Source organism: Callorhinus ursinus, unplaced genomic scaffold (genome assembly GCF_003265705.2).
Source record: "Callorhinus ursinus isolate GAN/ISIS: 27379988/994484 unplaced genomic scaffold, GSC_fseal_2.0 scaffold17, whole genome shotgun sequence".
Lineage (NCBI taxonomy): Eukaryota > Metazoa > Chordata > Mammalia > Carnivora > Otariidae > Callorhinus > Callorhinus ursinus.
In genome coordinates this window covers 14,947,084-14,973,295 of record NW_027397079.1, presented here as the reverse complement: position 1 = coordinate 14,973,295, position 26,212 = coordinate 14,947,084, and the positions used below count along the sequence as shown (strand labels likewise).

Genomic DNA, 26,212 nt, shown 5'->3' with positions numbered 1-26,212 from the left:
GCCAGCGCCGGGATCTCAGCGCTGTTTTACTTTGTGTCTCCCTGATGAGGCAGGTGCCCTGATGAGGGGTACCTTTTCCTTATTCACCATCTGTAGGTCTTCCGTGAAGTGTTCAGATCTTTTGCCCATTTTCCCCTCTTTTATATTTTTTTAAAGATTGTCTATTTATTTATTAGAGAGAGAGAGAGAACAAGCAGGGGGTGGGGAGAGGGAGAGGGAGAAGCAGGCTCCCCGCAGATCAGGGAGCCCAATGCGGGGCTCCATCCCAGGACCCTGGGATCATGACCTGAGCTGAAGGCAGACGCTTAACCCACTGAGCCACCCAGGCGTCCCTGCCCATTTTCCCCTCTTTTACAAAGATACTTTATTTTTTAGGCAGTTTCAGCTTCACAGGATGTACGCAGCCTCTCAGATCGGCCTCTTTCACTTAGTAAATATGCATTCAAGTTTCCTCAATGTCTTCTCATGGTTTAATGGCTCATTTATTTTCAGTGCTGAGTAACATTGCGTTGTCTCACGTAATTTTATGTAATACGCCAAATCTTGACATAACGTAAGATTTTTCTCACTTGCTTTTCTGTATATCCTCTGATTGAGTCATCAGAAATTATACTTGTAGCAATTTTATTTTCAATCAGTATTAATCGAAAAAGCAGCATCAGGCGCTCTTGGCAAACGCAAGATCACACATAGTTTTCGGTAATTTTTAATTTTGAGAGCTCTTAAGAGCATTTACAGTCTGTAAACAATGTTGGGATAACTTTCCGATAAATTATTTTGACATACAAAGTTTAGCACATCTAGAGATGATTCTCATGGAATATTTTTTCTAAAAAAGACTTAATTCTTCATACAAATCTATTTTGTATAAATCTGAATTCAGTTTTAAATATTAAATTTACACACTGGCATTTAAAGGTTTTCTCTGGCATTTCCTCTAACTTGTGGAGGTGTTTGAAATTGGCGTCATGATTTTTATACAACCTAAAACACTTGTTTATGCACTCAATAATTGTATCTCCAATTACAAGGAAAATTTAATTTAAAAATTTTCTTCCTCATTAATAATTCGTTCATTTGAAGCTTCTTATGAAAGTAGTGTTCTTTTCAGTTGAAAGCAATGACCTTTAAATTTAATTTCCAAGCCTGCAGATATTTGCTCTGCTTTGCAGTGTTCCAGCAGTTTTATAAATGGGAGATCCGAAACTCTTTGAGAATTCTAGTAACTTCCTGATAGGCTTTATTGCAATTCCCATGTTTACGCTTTTCTTTGGTAGTAATTTACTGACATACTTTACTGCCCAAGCACCCGCAGTTCCTGTCCTGGTGCTCAGGCTGGAGAGTTAATATTTGTGCACACACTGCAAGGATGGGCTTGAGACAGAGGGCCTGGCCCGACCCCCACACGGAGACACTCTTCTCCTGTGACTGCAGCTGCTACTAGTATTATCACTACCGATCAAGGCACAGGGCCTGGCCCCCTGGAGGACCCCCACAGTGCCCTGACTGTCCCCAAGGCATACATGTGTGTATACCTGGCCATCACATCACAGCTCAGCACCTGGGCCCTGGCGTATTTCTGCTGCTCACATGCATACTCCATTGTCCCATAGGACTTCACTTACAAGACACAAATTCACAAATAAAATGATGAAGAATTTCAAGATGGAGACAGCAGAGCGTGAAACCACCCATGCTACATGAAAGAAACCAGTCACGAAAGACCACTCGTCACGTGATTTCACTCCTATGAAACCAAGTCACAAGCTCGGGAAGCCGGCCCGGGCTTTCACTTGCCCTTGCCCGTGTCCCAGTGGGGTGCCACGTCCCATCAACAGCACCCAAGAACCACTGGGGATGGTGCAGGCATCCTTGGCCCAGTGTACCTCGGCTCTACCTCTCACCCTGGTTGTTGCTTAGAAGATAAGGGTGCGACAACATTCAAAGAGATCACATTCTAACGGTGCAGGGATTGCGGTCTAAAGAATGAAGACAAGACATAGTTGGATGATGTGTTGTTCTGTGTTTAAGTCATAACATTCCAAATAGAAAAGCTTACCTGACCAGAAAAGAAATTATTGTTCACATTTTTCCTGCATAGTTTGTGGAAGACTTGCAGTTGCGGCCATGGTCAAGGAAGCATGGTACCAACCTTTGAGTCCCTGGAAGCCAGTGTTTGTGGGCAGCCAGGTGAATGATACAGCGTCGTGAATAACGATGCAACCAGCATTAAATAAATGACGTGGGGAATTGCAGAGACAAGATCTACGTTGTTTCAATACACACACAAGGTCTGACGAGCCATGGCTTTGCACGTGTAAGCAGCGCTGCTACCTGTTCTCGTGATGGGAGAAGTCAGTGTAGTCAGGAACGGGGCATCTACGATAAAGAACACACAGAGATGATTCGGGGGCATGAACAAAAAGAGACGGTGCTTGAACACCAAGAAGAATCTTTACATGCACTGATTGGACGATGAACACATGCTTCCATATCTCCTCCCTAACCATTATTCTAATTTTTTATTAACAAATCACTGTACCTGAGGTGGGTCCCTCAATTTTTAAAGACATTCTTTCAATCAAATTGTTTATATAAACAAGGGACTTGCAAAAAAATATTTGCCCAGAACTCATACATAGTAGGGGTAACACTGACCTCCCATGAGACTAGAAGCTTCTAGAGAACAGGAATTGTGTCTGCGTTGTTTACTCTGTATCCCTAGTACCACATGGATTTGAACCGACCGTCCTCTACATATCATCATCTAGTGACATTCATGGGTCTCTCTCAAGGATGGGTTGTACAGAAATTGTTCCTTTGAAAACTGTTGCCATAATCAGGACTTAGAAATGATTTTGTAAAACAGAGAACGCTCTACTGGTGTTCGGCATGAGCCAAATTGGACTCACGGAGCTCTTCTCAGATCCCGTTAATGGTTTATAGAATGCCTGCCAGATTTCAGGCACTCTTCCATACATTACTTCAGTCCGCCGTGCTGACGATCATCACACCATCTGCATTTACAGGGGAGTAAACAGACATGACAGCTTGGTGTCACCATGTCATTAGCAGAGCAAGCATAGAAAGAGAATGCTTGAGTTTCCAGGGCATGCGTTGCCTGGGTCTGAGGGAGCGCTGCACTGCCCCCACCCTTGCTTCCGTCTCCTAGGCTATTATATTTTATTCATAAGTCCCTCAAATTGGTCCAGGCAGTCTCTCACCACATTGCTTTCATGCAGCAGCCGATGCCATCCACCTGGGGATCAGAATGGTGGCTATTCCGTTGCTCCCGTTGCCACGACAGCCAGTAGGCTAAGTACTAATCTTCAGGCAATGAAATAACATCATTTGTGAAAATGATTACTGGCAGGTAAGCTACGCGACCCTGCAAAAATTGGTTGAGGTTATGTTTGCAAATGAGCCCCAAAGGACTCCCTGTCCTTTATAGACAGTGAGTCATTGCTTCTGGAAGAGCCCAATTCAGACCCTGCGTCTCTCTGCAGCCTGAGACTCCATGCACATCTCCCCTTTTCAGCCTCAGAGCTGAGTCTAGAGAGTGGATTTCTTTTTGGATAGTCTGGAAGTTCCTGGCCACTTAGAACACCCTTGTTGAAGCACCACCAGGTAAAAATTGCCCAGACCTAGCTGAAGAATCACAAACAGGCTTGTCAACCCCATGGCAGTGCTCTGTAGGACATGCTCATCCAGGATATAAAGTCAGACCAGAGACTGTTGGAAATGTGGTGCCAAACGTCAGACAAAAGGCTCTCTACTAATCCAGAAAGGTCTGAATAAAACACTACCCATTCTATAATTCATCCTCTGTGTCATAATTCATAGCCAGTCTTCCAGGTAAATTACACTTTAACTAGAATTTAGAAATTCTTGCAGACACGGGTAGCAAACAACCAAGATAAATTCCCATGGTTATAAAGGACACACGACTTTTTCTTATATAAATGTCTTGTATTGAGTGTCCACCAGCTGGTGAATTGATAAATACAATGTGTCTATTCACACAATGGAATGGTATCCATTTGGCAATAAAAATGAATGAAATACTGATTCCTGCTACGGGGTGGATGAACCTTGAAAACATTATACTCAGTGAAAGAAGTCAGTCATAAAAGATCACATATTGTATGATTTCATTTCTATGAAATGTTCAGAAGGGCAAATTTATATCGACAGGTCACCGGGGGCTTGAGTGGGGGAGTGGGGATCGGGTGGGAGGGAATGGGGAGCAACATCTAATGAGTACAAGCTTCCTTTTAGAAAGGACGAGAACATTCCAAAATCAGATTATGGTGATGGTTGCTCAACCTGGTTAATGTATGAAAAAAACGTTGAATCGTAGACTTTAAATGGTTGGATTGTATGATAAGTGAGTCATATTAAGAGAGACAGAAAAGTTTTTCATATTTGGGTTTTAAAGCATTCATGGCTTATTATAGATTATAATTTAACTCTAAAACTTAGAAGACTCTCACTTCAGAACTGGGTCATTTAGATCAATAACTTTAGGTTAAGACCGTGCTCACAATCCTGAACGCAACAATTAAAAAGGGCAAGGTTAAAAATAGCCTGCTTTTCATGCTCCTTTAATAACTTACTACTGCTCTTCCCTGACGAGTTGTCAAATTCTGAAGTGAGGCTCTGAGGGAAGCTGTTAGAGCACCGGGGAAAGGTGAAGCTTCGGTGGTGGGCCACGTGCCTGGAAACAAGCTTAGAAATCCAGCTGAAAGCTGGCGGATCCACAAGATTTATGGCCCATGTGAAAATATGCTAACTCAACTGTAAATTGATACAACACCAAATTGACGCCATCTTCTTACATAACACGGTCTAAACTGCCAGGCACAAACTTTTGGGAGAATTAATTGCAGCGTGTTAAATTTAAATGGAGTCTCCAGTGACTCGACAGAGGCCTGTCAGAGGCTGTACAAAATGGTCTCGCACCAGCTTGCAGGAGAGATGGAAGAGGTTCCCCAACACATGCTTTCAGCCAGAACAAGGGAAGAGATTTGAACAAATTAGCTCATGCAGTCCGTAAGAAAGTGGTGGGAATTTGGGGCCTTAAATTTAACTTCATTTAAGCCTTTAGGCCATGTACGAAGCATTACAGGCCTTTACTTATGAAAGCACGATGGGGCTTTTAAATCTTTTGAGCATAATCTTAAAAGGTCACAAATTAAGTATTCCTAGTGGGGCATGTGAATGGCTCAGTTGTTTGAGTCTCCGACTCTCGATTTTGGCTTAGGTCATGATCTCAGGGTCGTGAGATCGAGCACTGTGTCGGGCTCCACACTCAGCGGGGAGTCTGCCTGAGATTCTCCCTCTCTCCCTCTCCCCCTGCCCCTCCCCTCTCCTGCTTGCTCTCTCTCTCTAAAATAAATAAATAAATCTTTTTTTTTTTTTTAAGAATATTGCTAGTGAGTGAAGCGGAGTGGGAGGTACGGGCTTCCAGCTATGGAATGAGTAAGTCATGGGGGTAAAAGGTACAGCACAGGGAATGTAGTCGATGGTGTTGCAATAACACTGTAAAAAAAAAAAGAAAAGGCTATTGCTAGTGAATGTCTTTCTCAATAGCTCTAGTTTTTTTCTTGTGTTTCTCTCACGGAAATTGCAGCATTTGAAATTGCTTCCTGAAGTAGCTGGAGCTCCAACCATCTTTCAGGAATCGCCATTCTCCCAGCAGCGTTTGACTCCTGATGCAAGGTCAGTAGGGCATGAGCCCCGTATGTGATGAGCCCTTCAAGATTAGTGAAGAGCCAACATCCTCCCGTCTTGTTTGTTTGTTTGTTTTGGTTCACTTTTGGGAGGACTTTTGTTCTCTCTTTAGAATGACTTTATACCTCATCCTGCTACCCCGCTTCCCCTCATGACACTCAGGAGTCATAGGAACACCAGGAACGCTGCCGAAATCAGAAAGGGCCTGCATGGAACCTTCTGTCTGTTTATTTTTCCCTCTGAATCAGCTGGTGTTTTGAATAATGACCAAAGGTCTATTTTTATCCAAGCAACACTTCTGCATTTTGAATTCATGACATAGGTCTTAGGATTTGATATTCTGTATTTCAAATTCTCACCTTCTGTAGTTTAAAATGCTCACGGTCGTATGTTAACCATCACTGGATGGAGTCATTTAGTGGGATATTCTCCCTTCTTTAGATACTACCTCTGACTAGAAATTCAAGAGATCTGTTCTTCACGGATGTGTGTTCCTTCCACCCTGACTTGATTATATTTTAAGGAGTGTTTTCAGGCCCAGGTAACACTGGGGCTCCAAGATTCAAGGACCCTAGGCTTCTCTGCGTCTCTCTGTTTCCTCCTGTTCACAGCCTCTCCTTCTTGTCCTTTGACTCTTTTTTTTTTTTAAACTGGTCATAAAATTAAAAGTATAACTCATTGTTCTATGCCCTAGGAGATTTTATGTTCTCCATTCTTAATTCAGGAAATGGGTTGATCTAACACCATTTGTTCCAAACCTTGACTCATTAAACAAACTTCTAATCTAATTTGATAATTGTGGTGGATCCAATCATACCAGGTACATTAGTAGACTCATTAGTAGATTCATTTTTCCTTTTTAGTTAATAAATGGGCTGTCTAATTTTAATTAGAATTTAAGAAATGGATAAAGAAGCTGAGAAGGACAACAACGAGATAAAAAGACCAGATGACTAAAAAAATCAATTCTGACTTGGACATTCTCTAATTCCTTAAGATTCTACAGAGGAGGTGAGTGGAATGTTTCATGTTCTTAAAGCAACTCTTATTCAAAAAGCTGGGTTTTTTAATAATAATTAAAATATATTTCATAGTCCGTGTAATTCACCCATTTAAAGTACATGATTTAGTGGTTTTTCATATAGGCACAGAGTTGTGCAACCATCACTAAATAATTTTTGAAAATTTCACCATCCCCAAAGAAACCCCATATACATTAGCCATCATTCCCCATTCCCTAACCCCTAGGACCCCCCACTCCCAGCTCCAGACACCAATCGACTTGGTGTCTCAATGGATTTGATTATTCTGGACATTTCACTTAAATGGAATAATTAATATGTGATCCTTTGTGGCTGACTTCTTTCACTGAGCATGTTTTCAAGGTTGCATTCATGTTGCAGCATGTGTCAGTAGTTTATTTCTTTTTATTCCTGAATCATATTCCACTGTATGGACATACCACATTTTGTTAATCTATTTGTCAATTGACAGACATTGGGGTGTTAAAACTTTTTGGCTCTTATTATTATGCTGCTATGAACATTTGTGTACAAGTTTTTGTGTGAACAGTTCTCTTGGGCATATACACTAGTGTCCACTTACCCACCCGAGATTTGTTCCAAGACCCCACTGGATGCCTGAAACCGTAGATAGTACCAACCCTATATATCTCTCTTTTTTACATACATACCTATGATAAAGTTTACTTTATAAATCTGGCACACTGGGCGCCTGGGTGGCTCAGTTGGTTAAGCGACTGCCTTCGGCTCAGGTCATGATCCTGGAGTCCCGGGATCGAGGCCCACATCGGGCTCCCTGCTCAGCAGGGTGTCTGCTTCTCCCTTGGACCCTCCCCCATCTCATGCTCTCTCTCTCTATCTCATTCTCTCTCTCAAATAAATAAATAAAATCTTTAAAAAAAAATCTGGCACACTAAGAGATTTACAACAACTAATAATAAAATAGAACAATTGTAGCAATATACTGTAATAAAAGTTATGTGAATGTGGTCTCTCATGCACACTTATAATATCTTATAATAATTATCTCAAAATATCTTATCCTGTACTCGCCCTTCTTTATCTGTGATGACCTGAGATGATAAAATGTTTACGTTATAAGATGAAGTGAGGTGAATAATGTAGACATTGTGACCTAGCGCTAGGGTAGTATTCACGTCCTGACGCTTGGTCAGAAGGCAGATCATGTCCTTCCAGACCACTATTGACCTTGCGTAACTGAAAGCCTGGAAAAGAGGGCACTAGCATACCTTAGAGCAGAATTGCTGGGTCACATGGTAACTTTATGTTTACCTTTTGAGGACCTGCCCGTCTGTGTTCCATGGTGGCTGCGCCATTTTACATTCCCTCCAGTAGTTGTAGGAGGGCTCCAATTTTCCCCATCTTTGCCAACACTTGGTGCTATTTCTTTTTCATGATAGCCATCCCAGTAGGTATGAGGCAGTATCTGATTGTGACTATTTTTAATGAGTTGTTGAAAGAGAGTGGACCGTTATAGGTAAAAAAAGAAGACTTTGCCTATTATGGTTACCTTTGTCATCTGATAGACTTGATGTTCCCTGCGCTGATTCCATTGTCTTTTAAGATGAACATTTCTCAATCTTTTTTTTCCCCCAAAATATGTTCCACTTGAAGAAATATTGAAAACTCACAATATCCTGAAGTTCTCATATACCTCCTAGGTTGAGAATCATCTTAACCAATTATCTGAAGCTTTCTGATTTTACAGAGCAGGAAAATACAGTTGCTAAGTTTGTATTTGGCCAGTTATCAATTGCAATAAACATAATTTCATCAAATAAAGAATATTTAACCCTCAAAACAGTAGAAGACCCGTTTCAGGCTAAAAGAGAGTCTTTTCCCATTTTACCTGCACACACAACCACACACACATGTACTACCATAATTGTCCTTACTGAAAATCCTGTAGGACCTGTGGTGAGGACTTACACTGGAATAACGTTGTTGATACTCTCACAGGCAAGTGGCCTTCTCTGACAGGCGTACTCCCCTAGAGGTGTATGAATGAACAGCGCCATGGAGAAAGGGATGTTGCCTAAGTCTGAGCCGAGAATGTTCCAGTAGCCACCTTTATACTTCTTCAAGTAACTCTGTGCCAAAACTACTGGCCCTGCCTGTGCTCATTGCCTGAGTATAAAATAATCTTTCTTTGACGAAGACCAAAACCATTAGATGAAAGGTTGGCGGGAAACCTGATAATGGAGGCGTCGGTCTGCTACGTGTGGCACATACTGGTCTCTCTGGACTTTGTAAAAGCAGGACAATAAGCCATTAGGTATCACATGACGTGATGCCAGCAGAAGTACACAGCCCCTTGTGGGAGAGATTTTTGACCCTAAAAGTGAACCTGAGCTTGTCATTTAGATCTCTAGGTCCAACTATCAAATTACAAGAAAGACAGGGAGTTTGCAGAGTAAGTTGAATAAATACCACAAGGACACAATCAGCAGTACTGATGTGGGAGAGTCTACAGACAACGGTCACAAGTAGAAAAGGGATTGTTTGGGAATAAAGGATATTTAAGAGACACGGCAACCCAGTGTAATTTGTGATACTTGTTTGGATCCTGATTCAAACAAATAACCTGCAAGAAAGGCATTTTTAAGATAAAGTGGGGCATTTCAAATATGCTCTGGATATTAGATTATATTAAGGAATGGGTTTTTAATTGAGATATAATCAACATACAACCTTATATAGTTTCAGGTGTGCAACATATGAATTCAATACTTGTATATATTGTGAAGTGATCACCACATTGAGTCTAGTTAACATCTGTCACCACATGTAGTTATGGAATTTTTTTCCCTAAGAAGTGGTTATTAATCTTCTTAAGTGATAAAGGTCAGAGTGGTTATGTTTTTAAAAAGCCCTTATTATTTATCACTCAGAGATGCACACTGAAGTGTTTATAAGAGACATGTTATCTGAGATTTGCTTCAAAATGCTCAAGAAAAAAGAAGGAAGGAAATATATTGGGGAAATAAGTGACATAAGATGGGGATTATTTTGACAATTGTTGAAACTGAATAATAGATACATGTGGACTCATTATACTATTCTCCTTTCTGTTGCATATGTTTGAATGTTTCCATAATAAATAAGCTAAATAATAAAACAAACTTCCCTCCTTGGAAATAGAGGTAGATTAAAATTTAAAAGTACATGGTTTATGAGGGAAAAAAAGTGAGTGGGGGGAATAGCATAAATTTCCCTATACATTATTCTTCTGCATTGCTTTGGGAGATAGTTTGATGCTAACTGATTTTTTTTTAAGACTTTATTTATTTATTTATTTATTAAGATTTTATTTATTTATTTGACAGAGAGAGAGATACACCAAGAGAGAGAACACAAGCAGGGGGAGTGGGAGAGGGAGAAGCAGACTCCCTGCCGAGCAGGGAACCCGATGCGGGGCTCGATCCCAGGACTCTGGGATCATGACCTGAGCCGAAGGCAGACGCTTAATGACTGAGCCACCCAGGCGCCCCCAACGAACTGATTTAAGTATGATAAGAACTCATGACTCTACAAGTCACCAAAAGACTAAAGTAAAACAAAATTCCCAGATTGAATGGAAGGCAACGTATAGAGAAACTCCCAGGAGTCAAGCCAGGCAAGAGAAGTCATAACTAACTGAGAGCCCAGAGAAGACGAACTGCATAACCAAATGAGGACAAGGGAAATGGGAAATATAACTTTAACCCTGGAATCAGAAAATTTAAATGTTTTCAGTTGGTTTTTTTCACTGTCGACCCCCTCATCCTGCTACTTCAGACAGAGACATTTTCTGTTCAAGGAAGGAGTTATAATTTCATTGAGTAGAGTCTATGGCCTTGACCTCCAATGTGCACAGGCTGTGGAATTTAATTCCATTCCCCTGGTAGGGAGCAAATAACTTGCAGTATGTCCAGTAACCTCTTTGCAGCTAGCTTCCCATGCCAGGGTAGGCTGTAATCAGACACCAGCCCTATCATCCCTACTAACACCCAATTGCTTGCTTGGACGCTGCTTAAGGGAGGTGGTTAAGCCACGTGGAAGGACTCGCACAAGTGCAGACGACATCAAGTGTGCTAATTGAAGCAACTGGGCACGGAATTAGCGCTAAGAGACTCTAAGCCGGCCCTCTACATCAGTGCTGTGTCATAAATATACGGGAGCCACAAATGTCATTTTAAATTTTCTGGTAGCCACATTTGAAAAAATACAAAGACATAAGTAAAATTAATTTTAAAAAAATACTTTATGTAATCCAATATATCCAAAATATCACCACTTCATGTTGAAATAAGTAAAGTTAGTTTTAATAATATATTTTATTTAATCCAGTATATTTAATCTTCATGTAATCAATATAAAAAAACATTTTTTAATACTAAGTCTCCAAAATCTGATGTGTATTTATACTCTCAGCACATCTCACATACTCACCAGCCACATTACAACTGCTCAACAGCCGCATGAAGCTACTTAGGCTACCATATTGGACGGCGCAGTTCTAAAAGATTGAGGGTGAAGTTGTATAGACACCAACTAGAGAAACTTCAGCGGTACGCAAGTACAAACGAAATATTTTTATTAGGAGGGAAAATGTTCAATATTAAATTCTTACGTGAATACTTTTCTCTTGTGGATAGTGAGATGAGCTGGCAGCCTCTAGAAGAGAGCTAAGCCTTCTTCTCTTCGGTCTGAGGACAGTGCACTGAGTCTGAATAACCAAAGGAGTGATGAAACTTGTTCACACAGGCTTGGAAATGTGAGTCATGGTAAATATGTGACGGGTAAGCAGAAAAAGAATTAGTAATCGCTAGACAATTGTTTCTCTTTTTTTTCTTAAGGTTTGGGCTTCACTTTATTAAGAATATAGTCCAGGGCGCCTGGGTGGCTCAGGTGGTTAAGCGACTGCCTTCGGCTCGGGTCATGATCCTGGAGTCCCGGGATCAAGTTCCGCATCGGGCTCCCTGCTGAGCAGGGAGTCTGCTTCTCCCTCTGACCCTCTTCCCTCTCGTGCTCTCTATCTCTCATTCTCTCTCTCTCAAATAAATAAATAAAATCTTAAAAAAGAAAAAAGAATATAGTCCAGCAAAGGAAGCAGAACCAAACATGACAGAAAGTGACTTGACCACGTGGTCACAGAGGCGGTGACAAGGGCAGCACCCGAACCCTTATCTCCTCTGCTAGCTCTACAGGAATCCATATTTTTGTCAGAAATGGAAAGCTGGAGTGTCGCTTGGGAGACAGGACCATCATGGAGGCTGGCTTCTCGTTGTCTTTGTTCAAGTAATCTCCATGGGTCCCATCTCCAAATTGTCCTGTTTCCATGCTCACAGACCCCTTTCCATGGCCTGTCCCCATTCCTACATTCCTCACACACATCTCAGTGAGAACTTGAGGGCTCTGTCGCAAATGCAGCTGACTGCCAAGGAGCCCCTTCTCTTTCTCCTCCACCCTCTGCCTCTCCACACGTGCCTCTGGGGTGGCTCACACAAGGCCATCGTGAAAGAGGAATCTGAGGGAGAGTGAAAAGAGGCAAAGCTTTCTCCAAAGACCCTGAAACAACCTTGAGTCCTCCTGGTTTCAGCTGAGAAGCTTCTGGTGAAAAGGGTGAGAGATTTAGCTCTCATCTTCAAGGTCCTCAGGTTGACATCCTGGGGGTGGTCTGTCTTCTTTGGCCATTAGGGCTGTGGTTCACTAGTCCTGGAGGCTTTGGGGGTGCCGCTCCTTCCCAGACAGGGTCATGTTGGCGCACATGGAGCCGTATGAGCAGCCCTCTGCCTGTCACAACCCTGACCACGTGGTGCTTCGGTCTCCCTCGCCGTGCAACACCCACCAACGCTTGCACAGCTCCTTCTGTGGGCTCCCAGCCACAGCCTGACAGTTTTTAAAAGAGAATCAGACCAAAACGATTCCCCAAGTTGCACAGTTTAATAATATTACGAGGGGTGCCTGGGTGCCTCAGTTGGTTGAGTGTGGGACTCTTGATCTCAGCTCAGGTCTTGATCTCAGAGTCATGGGTTCAAGCCCCACATTGGGCTCCATGCTGGGCATGGAGCTTACTTAAAAAATAATAATAATAATAAATAATAATTAAAAATAAAAAATAACAACAACAACAATAATAACGTTACAGAGCCCAAACTCTGGGTAAGAACCAAGCTCTACCTGGAAAGTTACAATGCACAGATGTACCCTCATAGAGGTCGGTTCATCTCTTTTGGTTATATTAAATTCAAAACCACCCCCTCCTCCTGCTGCCCACCCCCCACCACTTCTGTGCCACCTATGTGTACACCACTGGTCTCCAACAATCGTGTTTTACAGGCTGCATTGTATGCCTGGATTCCCGTCCACTGAGATGGAGGAAAAGACATTCACCCCTCTTGCAAGAAGAGTGGGGCACCATGTCAGACCATTGCCTGAGAACATGGAAAGACCCTGCAATTCCAACCTGAGGTCAAGAAAGTATGTGTGCCAATTAAACTCAACCTACCCAAGCTGCTAGCAGTAACACTCCGACAACCACAGTCAACCAAGCTCTGAAGACTATGAAATAATGCCACCCTCCTTCAGGAAGCTTGGGTGCCTCCAAGACTTGGCTTTTGGCTTCCTCCCTACTGAGTGATCCAAAAGACAGCAAGGAGAAAACCACCATACCTTTTTTAACCTAGTCTTGGAAGCCCCACCCTGTCAGTTTTACCACACTCTACTGATTAGAAGTGAGTCATTAAGTCCGGCCCCACTCCACACTCAAGGAGAGGAAACTTAGACTCCACCTCTTGAAGGAACATGTGTCAGAGAATTGAAGGATACATTTTAAAACCACAACAACATATGTGGGCTATACTCCTCTTCGGGGGCTGCTCCCGACTCTTTCACACCCACCGTCTCCTGAGAGGTTCTGCAACATCACCTCCAAGTGGTTCCTGCCTCAAAAGGTATTTTCCCTCCAGCCATATGAGGGTCTCCTGACATAGACCCTTCCAACAATCTAAACCGCTTTCAAAACTTCAGCTTTTGACCCATTAGGGGATCTTGGCCAGTTTTTTTTTTTTTTACAAATAGATGAGATAAGAAAATATATACATGTATTCCACATAGTAAGGATAAGTTTCATGAAATATTTCTTTCAATTCTTTCTTCATTCACCTAAATAGTTATTGAAGACCTCCAGTGTGCCAGGCACCATTTTGGCACATTTGGCATCCATAAGTGAACAAAAGAAAGATCCTGTGCTCTAGGAGCTTACACTTTAGTGGAAAGGTTCAGACCATAAAAATAAACATAATAAAAGTAATTATTTGGTATGTCCCAAGGTTTGATAGAAAAAGGAAAAGTAGAGCAACATAAAGGAGTTCAAAATGGGGGGTTAGTTGCAATTGTTATTAAGGGAAATAGGCATCCCTGATAAAGTGACAACTAAATAATACGTGTGCATATTTAAGTGCATACTTAGGCGTGTGTGTGTGTGTGTGTGTGTGTGTGTGTGTGTGTACACTAAGTCTACTACAAAATTAATTTCTAACTGTGAATCATGAAATCTAAAAAACACTGCCGCTAGTGACAGGGTGGTCCAGACATAATGGGAAGGAAAAAGGCAAAGAGAAAAGGAAGAGGAACAGCCTTTTTTCCCTTCAGTTTTGGGGCCAGAGCTAGTACCTGTTTGGTGAAGAATGAGGATGGGGCCATCTTTCAAAACCAGCCCCAAGCTGGTGTGAAGCACCACCTCAAACCAAGAGATTTGTCACTTTCTTCACCTGGCTAAACCCATGCCTTTTAGTTAAAAACCTATCTCGGAGGGTGGGGGGATGGGTTAGCCTGGTGATGGGTATTGAGGAGGGCACATTCTGCATGGAGCACTGGGTGTTATGAACAAACAATGAATCATGGAACACTACACCAAAACAAATTATGTAATATATGGTGATTAACATAACAATAAAAAAATTAAAAAAAAACCTATCTCAACCTTTATCAAGCTCACTAGTAAGGTCATAAATACAATAGGCTATGATGTAGGTCGAATAAACTGCGTTGTGTTGAAGAAGCATGGACGGGTTCCAAATCCTGATGAGGTGGGAGTTACAGGAGGCACGGATCCTGAGGAATTTTCTGGAAATAGCAGTGGGGAAGACTGCATGGGGAGAAAGGATTTCCACAGAGAAACAAAGTGTGTGCAAAGTCCTAGAGGGGAGATGTATGGCATAGCGAGAATGCAAGCACTAGGATTCTAAATTATGGGGTGGTAATATGGTGAGGTCAGAGCCAGTCTGACTTTATTTTTTTTAATTTTTTTAAGATTTTATTTATTTATTTGAGAGAGAGAATGAGATAGAGAGAGCACATGAGAGGGAAGAGGGTCAGAGGGAGAAGCAGACTCCCTGCTGAGCAGGGAGCCCGATGCGGGACTCGATCCCGGGACTCCAGGATCGTGACCTGAGCCGAAGGCGGTCGCTTAACCAACTGAGCCACCCAGGCAGCCCTCCAGTCTGACTTTAAAACCCATGTCAAGAAACTTGGACTTCATCTTTATACTGGGGGTACATGCTCACAAATGCTTACCGATAGGGATGTGCTGTCCAACACATTTAGGGACCACGGATATAGAAGATGAACTGGCAGGATCCCAAGGTGTCATTCCTCCTCAGTGCCTGGTAGGCATGATCCCAGCTCTGGGAAGAGGGGATCCAACCAAGGCCTTGTTCCTGGCTGAGTCCCACACCGGGAGCCACGAGGCACAATGGGCTCAATGATGCAGAGACTAAGTGAGTGGATTTCATGGCTGCCATCCCAACTCTGGCCCCAACAGAGTGCTTTCCAGGAAACGGAGGCACCCCAATGGTCCAAGAGAGAAAGGACAGAAGCAGGAAGTCCTGGTAGGACCCACAGGAGGCAAACTAGCAGGGCTATTTGACCAACACTCAAAGTTCAGGGAGCCTCAAACTGTGGCCGCTGTTCAACGACAAGTTTGTGCAAAGAAACAGGGTGAGGCTTCTTCACAAATGCAGAGTTTGACCTTGAACCCTCTCTTTTTCTAATAGGCATACTGCTAACCATTGTACAGGCTGTTGTCATGGTTACTCGTGTTTGGGCATTCGTTGTGATGATGAAGAGCTTTTGGCTGCCCAGGCTGTACGGCTGGGAGAGAGAGTTTTTTCATGTTAAAACCACTCCTACTCACTTGATGACCTCTCTCCAAGAGAGCCCTTGAAGCTATGAAAAGACTATTCAACTTTATGTGTTACTTGTATTTGTGACTGCATTGCTTGATAAGACCCCTTTGATAATACATATTTCTTCATTTGAGGACCTGCTTTGTTTTAGGTTTTCCTCCTTTGTAGTAGATTTACTATTTACTTTTCTTTTAGTTTTAAATTAAGACTAGGTAAGGTAGGATTTTGCATTCATGCTTTGTTTATTGGTGCATTCCCTTTTTAACAATCTGCTCTGTGTACAATTTTCAGCCTATTTTAATCTTTTAATCTTCAACAACCCTCATCTCTGCCACTACATAATTAATTGCTGTCAAATACACAATGAATTTTTTTAAATGTCAGCCTTATTCAGAATACAATTTTTTTTAAAGATTTTTATTTATTTCAGAGAGAGAGAGAGAGCGTGTGCATGTACAAGTGCGGGGGAGCAGCAGGGGTAGAGGGAGATGCAGACTCCCCACTTAGCGGGGAGCCTGATGTGGGGCTCGATCCCAGGACCCTGGGATCATGACCTGAGCCGAAGGCAGACGCTTAACCGACTGAGCCACCCAGGCACCCCCAGAATACAATTTAAGTAAAACACAACCAATGAATAATACAAGAATTAGGTATTGTACTTTTATAAATATTCCTTTTGCTTATAATGTGAACTCATTAGGCACTTAACTTTACTGTTTTCCCATGGCTCATTATTAGATGCTATGGAAACCCATGACTGCTGGTACTTGTACTAGCTAAATGTGAGGGTAGCAGGATAGTTTCCAGAGAAGGGGGCCTCAGAAAACCTACATGCTACCCTGGTTTCACTGAAGTCCTTAGAATTTGTTTAGACCAGGGGCGCCTGAGTGGTTCAGTTGGTTAAGCATCTGTCTTCGGCTCAGGTCATGATCCTGGGGTCCTGGGATCAAGCCCCGCATCGGGCTCCCTGCTCAGTGGGGAGTCTGCTTCTCCCTCTCCCTCCGTCCCCCCACCTGTGCTCTCTCTCTCTCACTCTCTATCTTAAATAAATAAATAAAATCTTTAAAAAAAAAAAAGAATTTGTTTAGACTAACATGTGACAATGGAGAAAAAATCAAAACCTACGTAGGAGGTTAAGTCAGCAGAATTGTGTTGTATTAAATTTGGAAGATGAAGACAAGCAATAGATTGGGGTTGACACCTAGTTTCCCACTTGTGCACTGGCCCGATAGCTCCAGTCAGTGAGCTAAGGAACAACGGAACAGGGCCAGCTTTGAGCAAGAAGATAATACATTCAGTCTTGGACATGTTGAGCTTGTCAAATTTTTGAGACATTCAAGTGGAGAAGTAAAGTAGGGAAGATCTAAAATAGAGAGGAGAAGTTTGGAGATGTCAACCTGGAAGCCCTTAGTGTACAGCTAGTCACTGGCGCTATGGGCAGAGTGGAGGTTTACCAAGGAGGGTACAGAAGAGGAACAGAGTTTAGGACAAAGCACTAAAGAATCCTGATATTTCGAGGCCAAAGGATGAAAGTTTCAAGAAGGAAAATAAATGGCTACTGTACTCAGTGATCAGGTCAAACCAGCATGGACTGATACCAGGTACACCGGAGCCCTTCCCAGTTGTGCTGGGAGCAGGCTGAGTGATGAGAGGTGAGGAAATAGAAAGCAAGTCTCTGCACGTGTATCAAAATTTGGTTATAAAAGAGAGAAGAGGAACATGGTGGTTGTCGGAGGGAAGGCTGATCAAGGCATAGTTTTTTTCCGGTTAGGCTTTAAGATGGGAGAGGGTGTCATGGAAAGAATCCAGTTGAAAGGGGAAGGTTGAGGCCATAGAAGAGGAAAGGGATCATTGGGAAAGTGGTAGGGGTGGAGGTCTGATGGTCAGGAAGGAAGCACATCTCCCATGTAACAGAAACTACTAGAGGCTCCATTCCGGTGCCAGGTAATTAATTTACAGCAAGTTGAGAGAGGTCTTGGCAGATGACTTCAATTTACTCGAAGAAGCTGAGGTGAAGAAAGGAGATGTAGGGATGAGAGGTTTGAGGAAAGTGGGAAATTTCAAAGCCATCGCTGAGTGGAGAGGGAAAGGGAGCAAACCCGGAGTCATTAAGACCTCCAGGCAGTGCTAAGCGTCTGTGAGAAGTCAGCGACATTAGCTTAGAAATACCCCCTTTCGCCGCCCTAATGGAAAGACTGCCAAAAGTTTATTGAATAATGTTCGTATCTTCTTGACAATTACTTTTGACAGAAGCGTCATATCAATTGTTTTCTTCCAGCCACATTTTATTGCCTGTATTTCTCTTTCATCACTCCTGAACGTCAAGTTCAAATCCATCAGGAAGAGTGAAAGTAATGGAATCTAATTTTTTTGTTTTCTTGACACTTAAAACTACATATACCAGAGTGGCTGAAAAGCTAATCCTTGAAGCCAGCAGAGATACTAATCTCAGAATTCGCATTTGGAATGCTGGTGAGGGGACACGTATAACCGTAGCCTGAAAAGAGTGGCCTTGCAAGATGGGCTGGGGTGGAGGGGGTGGTGAAGGATGCTCAGAATTCATTAAGTCATGAGGAGTAAAGGAGGTTATTAAGATGCAGTTAAGGAAATAGTATGCAAAACCAAGCTCAGTAAGCTAAATAAACCCAGGGATTTGAGTGCCCAAAAGCCAAGTAGCTATGTCACCTTGAAAAGGATTTTATGAGACACACAATAAAGGGCAGTAGGAGGCCAGGCAAAGGCTGAGAATGGTAAGAAAGGCAAGGAAATCTTCAAGGAGAGAAGATGGTGAATGCTGAAGACAAACATTCTGGGAGCAATAGGAATATAAAGGAATAAAGGTACATTGAAGATCTTTAGTTTCTTAAATATCTTATATTTACTAATATCTTATATTAATGAAGATCTTAAAATTTGAATGAAGACCTTAAGATAGTAGTTTTAAGAAATTAAAGATCTTCAATGTACCAACATTGATTTTATCATCTGGACTCTCACTTTTAGGAAGTTTCTGTCTCCTGAGTCGTGGGGAGAGAAGCAGCAAGTGTTCTTTTTCCAGATGCTTCCATTCTGAACAGTGGCTTACCAATGGCTTTTGTGTTTATGGTTAGGCAAGTCTTACCATGGGCTGGTCATTTCCATCTTGAGCTTTGTTCCTCCCTCTGTGTTCTCTACTGGAAGATGACCCTTCTCTTCGGATGTGCACATCTTTGTCCTTGTGTGTTGGTTCAAGAAAAGTCTAAACAGGGGTCCCTGGGAGGCTCAGCTGTTAAGCGTCTGCCTTCGGCTCAGGTCATGATCCCAGGGTCTTGGGATCGAGCCCCGCATCGGGCTCCCTCCTCACCGGGAAGCCTGCTTCTCCCTCTCCCACTCCCCCTGCTTGTGTTCCCTCTCTCTCTCTCTCTGTCAAATAAATAAATAAAATCTTAAAAAAAAAAAAGAAAGAAAAAGAAAAGTCTAAACAAAAGACCAACATCCAGGACAGGGGTTCCCGTACCACCCCCTCAGTTGTCCAGGCCAGCAGCCTGCCCAGACTCAGCTCCGCCATCTCCTTCCCCGCCCACGCAGCCAATCCATCCCCCAGCCCGCTCAGCTCTACCTCTGAAATGTCTTCCAAATCCATGTGCCTCTCCCTCTGTGCCACTGTTTCGAACCTTGGACCACCATCTTTTCTCACACAAATGACAACAGTTGACTTCAGATGGGCTTCCCTGACTCGGTTTGTCTACTCTCACCCCTCGCTCTTCCCTAATTCAGTTGCTACATGGCCAGAGATTTTTTTTCCAAAACGCAAGTCTGATTATGCTGGTTCACTGCTAAGGTACATGATGGCTCCCTATTGCCCTACGGGTAAAACCCAAACTCCTTAAACCTTGAACACAAGGCCCTTCGTCTGCCCGCTGGGTTAGCCTCCCAGCATTTAAAATGCCAGCCCAACGGAGCCTCTCTCTGTTGTCCTCATCGTGTCCTGCCTCGCCTCCGGCCCTGCACTTCTTTGGCTATCTTCTTCCCCTTCCTGCGCTGTGCACTGCCCAAACTCCTGGTCCCGGTCTCTGTTTAGATACTGTGGGCTCCAGAAAGCACCCTGACCCCAATCATTTCTTCTAGACTCAAAAGTTTTCTTTTTTCCAAACACCGATGGCCAAGAAACCCTTGTCATATTTTATTGTCCCCATTGGCTTAAAAGCTCTCTGACCGTCAGGGTCAAATCGATTTTTTGCTCAACACTATATTCCTAAACTCAGTGCTTGGGCTAGGAGAAGCTTTCAAAAATGTTCAGCTGAATGAAGGAATGATCAGATGAATCTCCAGTGCCGCCCAGAGCTCTTTGGAACTTAAGACACTAGACTTGGTCAGTGTTCCAAATTTGATCAGACTTGGGGGGAAAACTGACAAGGCATTAAATTATGTTAACCAAAATTCCAATTTATTCATTTCAATAAGAAATATGACTGACAAGTGGGCCCAGAGTATACGTAGATCTTACTTCCTCTGTGGATCTGGGAAAACAAATCACAGAATATTTTTTGATGAGCGTAGATTCAGAGGCAGGGAGATTATGATTCCAACGTTTAATAATGTAAGGGTTTAATTCCTGCTTCCTTTATTTTTATAACTGATTGGTACACCTGCCAGGTCAAGACTCTGCATCTTGTCCAGGGACAGCACTGCCAACACCAGCCTTTCTGACCGCTGTTTTCTGGGCCTCTCTACTAACGAACCCCTCCAGTAGAGTGACACATTGTTTAGATAAGCAAACAAATATATCTTCTATTGTATTATTAGAGTCTTTAGCCAGCCTGCGAGTCATCAAAGAGATTTGCCTATCTCTATGCCAGGCCCTTGGAAGTTTTTCTTTTTCCCCCTGATTTGCTATTCTCCTCATTTCCGAGTCCTTGGTGGGTGACATGCCCCACGTAACATTTTCCACTTGGGCATTCTGAAACTGTACCAGTGACTGGGGGAGCTTTAGATGGCATTAGGTAATTTACTGGGCCATTGGCCAATTTGAAATCGAGGTCTTCTTGCCTTCTTGATGTTTGAAAAGAGAAAAATGTTGAGTCTAGGAGACAAAACAAGCATTAGAACAACTTTTGAGGGTTAAACCAACAAGGTGGCTGAGACCAAATACTAGAAAGACAGGTTGGTGGCAGAGTGTTAGCTCTTTGAAGCTAGAGGATGGCCATTTTATTTTATTTTTTTTTTTAAGATTTATTTGAGAGAGAGAGAGAGCAGGAATGGGGGAGAGGGACAGAAGGAGAGAGAGAGGGACAAGCAGACTCCCCCCTGAGCCAGGAGCCCAATGCGGGACTCGATCCCAGGACCCCGGGATCATGACCTGAGCCGAAGGCAGTCGCTTAGCCGACTGAGCCACCCAGGTGCCCCAAGGATGGTCATTTTAAAATAAAAAACTTGTGCTTTGTAAAACTTCATACGTAAATACCTTGTTTGTGTTTTCTTTAATTTTTTCTTCTTATTCTTTCTTAACGTATGCAAGTTCTTCTTGTAACCGCTGAACAGTCTCTTCATGGTACTTATGACTAACAGTAACCATCTTTCCTATTTATATGCTTACTGTATCTTCTCCTGCTAAAACGACGGCTCCAGTAGGGAGAGACTCTGCTTCGTTCACCTCTGCCACTCAGGACCTAGGAGAGGATCCAGCACAGCAAATGTGCTGAAGTAATTATCATCAAATGAATGAATGAATGCCCTGGGGAGCCAAAGAGAGATGATTTTGGCCAAGGTTGGGGTAGAGTTCAGAAGTGGAATGGCCTGTCCCTGTGGTCTAGATTGGGAGACACAGAGGTAACTAGATGACAGGAGTGCACTGGGAAAGTGAGGCCCCTGAAGGGAAGAGAAGACAAGTTACAGAAACAGCTTGGCCCAGACCAACGCTCACCTTCCAGTGCCGCACTGGGCTGAAGCCCAAGACAGGCTCCCTTACAAGTGCCCCGGTGACCAAACATGTAGGAAGAGACACCTAACCCCTACGGGCAGCAGACGCCACAGAAGCGTTCAGAATGCAAACATTTTTAACTTATTTATAGTAACAAAATGACATAAATAATTGACTTTTTAATCCGCAAATAAACCAAAATAGAACAAAGGAAAAGAAAATTCGAAAAAGTGATAAGGTAAGTCATGGCTCTGCTAACCTGACCTCCTGAAACTCCCTTTTCAACCACTCTTTCACCCCATTTTCAGCTTTAAAAAACCAAACCTAATAACCCACTAAGTCCCTCTTAATGACTTCCTCTTAATATGGATATATCAGGAGGTTATATGGATTAAAGCTCTTGAACTCCCTGTCAAAAGATTTCTCAGAATTACCTTGGCATATTATTCTCTTGTCTCTTGACAAAAGAGGCCATCTGTTTTTGAAATTTTCATCGAAGACCCTGCCTTAGCTGCTCAGGGTCCCACAACCAGCTTTTCTCACAGTTTAATACAGAAAAGAAGTTCATCTCCTAAAGAAATGGTGCTTTTTTTTCCAATGTCAAATAAAAGACACACAATTCTTCTTCCTTCCTGTGAAGCTCAGAGCTAAAGTTGGGCTCGATTTACATTGTCCTTAGCCTAGCCACCGGCCCAGGAATTTCTAAGTTAGAAGTAGTCAGACCACATGTTTTTACGTCCGTAACCGCCATACTAAAGTCACAGAACTGTGTGAGTGATGAATATTTTATTCATGCCGTTGCCTTTGTCCCACAGTAAGTGCTAGGATGGTTCCAGTTCCGAAACAGCTGTTTTGTTCTCCACTGTCTCTTAGGGAAGGTTGTTAGCGGCCATCCCCTCTATTTGTACAAGTCAGCACAACAGAAGAAGGTATGTATGGGATACTGTGCCTTATAATTATATTTAAAAATAAGCTATTATATATAACTTATTTACCTTTATAATTATACATGCTTTTTAAAGATATGAGGAACAATGGTAGTGGGTGAAAAACATCTTGGTTGGATGTCATTCTCTTACCCGGTGCAAAGTATATATTCATATACATAATTATGTTAGGTTCCAAAAGACAAAAAGGTCACATTCAAGAAGGTAACCCTTCAACAGGCTGGAGACTACACTGTACGATTAGCTCCCTCCTTCACTACATGATTCTTATTAAACTATGTTTTAATCGTTCTTTATGTGGCTTGGTTGCAAATTCTTGGAATCTTTTTAAGTAGGCTGGCTTTTTAAAATGTGTGCATTTTAAAACAAAATTAACCCCACGCGTAGTATATATCAGTTTTGCGAAAGTTTATTCACAGATTTGAGTTGCGATCTTTTGGTATTCAAGAAGCTTTTGTGGTAGACAGCTCCATGGCTTACTGATCATTATTACACTAGTGATTTATTTCTGCACTTATTAAATACTTACTGTTTCCTCTAGTTCTGATTAGGCTCAGGGATGGAAAAAAAACATTAAAGTAATAGAATATAATTTCCTTCTCCTTGAGGAATTACAATCTGCAGTGACTGAGGAGTTGTAACTTATCTACCCGTGGTCGGGGGAACAGATTTTCAAAGAAAAGCAAATATTAATTATGTAGGTTGAGGTTTGGTTAGCCTTGGAAGGTTCTGTGGACTTCAAATTTGACTTTAAAGAAAGTGTAAGATTTCAAAGAAGGGAAACAAAGAAAGAATCCTTGCTGTAGGCAGAGGACGAGCATAAAGCAAGTTTACATAAAGGAAATCAATAGTGAGATGGGGATGTGTTTACTCCGGGAAGTGGGCAGGCTAGGAGTTAAGAATGTTCAGGGAATGACAGTGGATCTGGGGAGTCTGGAGTTAATCTCTCAATCTGACATCTGCTCAGGAACCATTGTAAACTCTTGATCAGAGCCAAGATCCTAGAAACCGTGCTCCGGAAAGAATCCAGTTGTGGACATAAGAGGTTTTGTAATTACAAGATAGGAACAGGGTACGAAGGTTTTCATCAGCATCAAGAGCTATTTGAGCAACAAAAAATCTCCAACTTCTATAGAAAACTGAGGCTTAGAACAGCAGAATGGAGAAGAAAAGTAAAAGAGGATTAAATGATAACTTCGAGTTCCACAGAGCATAGTTAACAAAAGGCTAAAATGTCTAGCATGGCATGAGTGACGTAGTAGGGCTCCGGAAGGGTTAGTATTGTTACCGTGATCATCATCGCAAGACGATTTTGCATTATGTTTTAATAGAAATAGAAAGCGAGGAAACCTTACATTTGTTGTAATTTTTGATGGTTGAAGATGCAGACTCAGCACGGCTCTGAAACACACAGCTAATAAATGGTAGAGGCTAGATTGGAACCCATGTCTGTCTGGCTCCAACATCCATGCCTTCTCTACTCTGTCTCTGAACTGGGAAACATAAGCCTTGCCAGGAGCTAGAAGGGCAAATGCATAATTGAGAAACGATGAATGTTATAAACATACCTCAAGAAAAGCAACAGCAAGAAGGGAGAATGTTCAACCCTGTAATGCAGAAAGAACGGGAGTCTCAGAAGCCAAATTGGGAATGGCTTTAGCTCTTTAGAGCAGAAATATCTATGACTCTGGCTAATACATACCACCAAGTGGTTTCCTTTAAACACACTTGGTGCTGTTTCCCTTGTCTTTCCACACTTACCCGGAGACTGCATCCCTGGATTTCCAGATACCTTGTTAGAGGTGAGTGCGTACTCTTGTGCTGAGGGGACAGAAGGGTATTGTGCTTCATAGATGAAGACACTGATGATCTTTATACCTGGCCCCTTGTAGACTGTATCAGCATTAGCCCTTTTCTTCATGTAGCTCATCAGTCTGTCACACTAAGATGAAGTTTCTGCACATGTACAACTAAGACAAGAACTCATAAAAGAAATACTACCAGCAAGGCTGCTGGATGGCCAACCAGATTTACTTCTGGTGGCATCTCTCCTTTAAAATTTCAACAAGGGTGACTGGGTAGCTCAGCCGGTTTAGCATCTGCCTTGGGCTCAGGTCATGATCCCGGGGTCCTGAGATCCAGCCCCACATCAGGCTCCCTGCTCAGTGGGGAGCCTGCTTCTCCCCCTCCCTCAGCCTCTCCCTCCTTGCTCATGCTCTCTCTCTCTCTCTCAAATAAGTAGATAAAATTTTTAAAAAATAAAAAAATAAAAGTTCAACAAAGGGGAGTCCTTATTACTTAGCAGTTTAGATCTCTTGCTGTGTCCCCACTTCCTGATAACCTTCTCTGTTCAAATTATCCTCATTAAAATTTCTGCTTAGAAGGGTCATATGTCAGTTCCACTCACATTTTACTGGTCAAAGCAGTCCCATGGCCACCTCTGATGTCAATGGTGTGTGGACATATAATCCTTTACAGGAAAGGCACCAAATAATTAGGAATAATAATATACCCTACTACATGGGGTATGAATATTTGCTCATTTATTTATGTAACTGGAGATTCTACTCCTACTAATAATCAAAGAGAATTCATTCCTCTTCAATAAATTCCCTGTCACTTCTATTAGCATTTGACCTAATGGCTTATATTAAAGAGTATGTTTCAATTTAAGAATTTTGATTGACATCGGCATATAGTTAGCTTTGTTGCAATAACAAACAACTACAAAAAAACTCAGTGTCTTACAATAAAATTCATTTTTATGTCTTTATTCATATTCCATGTGGGTCTATATAGTCAGGTCTAGCTGTGGCTCTGTTCCTGGGCCATGGGTCGGTAGCAAGTCTGCTCTCCCTGTTTTCTCGACCTGGGATCTCAGCTAAAGGAGCAACTCTGATCTGGAACATGCTATCCTGGGGTGGGGAGCAGAAACAGGAGTCTGTGATGAAGCAGGCAGTCACATTTTTTTTTAATTTTTTTATTGTTACGTTAATCACCATATATTACATCATTAGTTTTTGGTGCAGTGTTCCATGATTCATTGTTTGTTCATAACACCCAGTGCTCCATGCAGAACGTGCCTTCCTCAATACCCATCACCAGGCTAACCCATCCCCCTCCCCCCCTCCCCTCTAGAACTCTCAGTTTGTTTTTCAGAGTCCATCATCTCTCATGGTTCGTCTCCCCCTCAGGCAGTCACATTTAAAGCTCCTGTTCTCATGGTGTAAGTCACATCTGCTCATATGTCTCTGGTCCCACCCGACAGAGCAGGCTGTGGAGGAGGACACTGTGCCCCCGCTTATGGGCGGCTCCCGCGAAGTCACATGAAAGGAACAGGAATGTCTAATCCTCTGTTATAGAAAGAAGGAGTGAGCAGTTGCAAACAATGACACAATCTATCACAAGATCTTTTGGGGG

The 26,212-nt window shown here is 42.5% G+C and overlaps 1 long non-coding RNA gene across 4 annotated transcripts in view; it reads left to right on the top strand.

The window, feature by feature from the left end:
* Positions 1-10,502, top strand: part of LOC112834820 (uncharacterized) — a 30,119-nt gene extending 19,617 nt beyond the window's left edge. For 2 of the 4 annotated variants that reach the window (XR_012381205.1, XR_012381207.1), the window contains exons 3-6: positions 3,243-3,373; positions 5,633-5,721; positions 6,627-6,744; positions 10,103-10,502. This is a non-coding gene — a long non-coding RNA (uncharacterized lncRNA). The remainder of the gene's footprint in view (positions 1-3,242; positions 3,374-5,632; positions 5,722-6,626; positions 6,745-10,102) is intronic. The other 2 variants (XR_003211037.2, XR_012381206.1) reach the window with 1 other exon arrangement.
* Positions 10,503-26,212: the final 15,710 nt, after the last annotated feature.